The 1,218-nt window shown below is 28.9% G+C and overlaps 1 protein-coding gene across 1 annotated transcript in view; it reads left to right on the top strand.

Moving 5' to 3' along the window:
• Positions 1–581: 581 nt before the first annotated feature.
• LOC105453412 (cytochrome P450 306a1) overlaps positions 582–1,218 on the top strand; it is an 18,395-nt gene continuing 17,758 nt past the window's right edge. The window contains exons 1-2 of the mRNA XM_011695353.1: positions 582–667; positions 792–850. The gene's annotated coding sequence lies outside the window, so the exon portion shown is untranslated. The remainder of the gene's footprint in view (positions 668–791; positions 851–1,218) is intronic.

Raw genomic sequence — 1,218 nt, 5'->3', positions numbered from 1 at the left:
TAAACTTTAAATATGTTAACATATAGAAAAATAAGAAATGTCTACTTTTAATTATAAGTGCGTTGTCACACATTAAGGGTTTTAAATTCTCTTTTGAAAAAAATCGGTCTTTTCTGTTTAAATAAATATATGAATTTAACTGTTAAAAATATTAAAAAAATGTTGCAAATAAAAATTTTACGGTTTTAACGGTACACTTTACAACGGTACATTTAAATTCTTGAAAAGTTAAGGCTGGGCGTGGAAATGGACTGAAAAATATATTTAAAAAAATTTAAGTGCAAAAATATTTGTTATTAATTATTAATAATTATTTAGATAAAATAATAAATATTATTTAATTTTTATCTAGAATTGAAATTCTTATGAATGAGTATATTTATAATCTAGATTTTTAAAACCCATACGTGAAAACGTGAAGAAACGTGAAGTCTACTCTAGTGTCGATAAATATCTCAGAAACAAATCTTTGCTGGCGCAGCACGGAGAAGTTGTCATTTGGTAGGCAAACGATCCAGGAGGGATCACATTCGTCCACTGCTTGGCAACGAACATTTAGCCCGATACTGTGGTCGATGTTACATCGCGTATTCTTTCCTGCAGTATATTTCTTTCAAAAATAAACGACTATTGTACATCTACATTTCAGCTAAATTTATCATAATCGGTATTTATCGAGTAAATTATAATTTCTTGTATGTTTCTTCATATAAAATCGCGCATATCTCCTTTTCCTTGCTACAGTTTCGAGTTTCATAATTCCCGCTGAACCAGTTATTTTATTATTCAAGGCGGGCGTGGACGTGGCTGCTGTAGCTTCTGTTGCAAGAGTTCGGTGTTCACAGATTTGGTGAGTTTTGATCTATGTTGTACTTGTTTCCTGAGTTTTTACGCAACTAACTGTTTTATATAATTGTTATGCGCTAAGAATATATACATATATATATATATATATATATATGTTTTTAACTAACAATTTACTCAGAAAGCATGATTTGTGTGATATATAAAATGCAATTAACCTCCAAAATTATTATTAAAACTACAAATTTTACGAAGAAAGTATACGTAATAGAGTTATATTCAAAATTGTTTCACAAAAGCTTTATGCAACTTAAGATATACTCGGAATTTTGCAAATTTGAGATTAAAAATGATACATACATAAGATCTATTCTTCTTGCTTGTATTCAGAATCTCTCTCTTTCTCTCTCTCTC

Source organism: Wasmannia auropunctata, unplaced genomic scaffold, assembly GCF_000956235.1.
Source record: "Wasmannia auropunctata unplaced genomic scaffold, wasmannia.A_1.0 LD336000.1, whole genome shotgun sequence".
NCBI classification, from domain to species: domain Eukaryota; kingdom Metazoa; phylum Arthropoda; class Insecta; order Hymenoptera; family Formicidae; genus Wasmannia; species Wasmannia auropunctata.
Note: the sequence above shows the minus strand (reverse complement) of the source record. Positions and strands in the feature narration are given on the sequence as shown.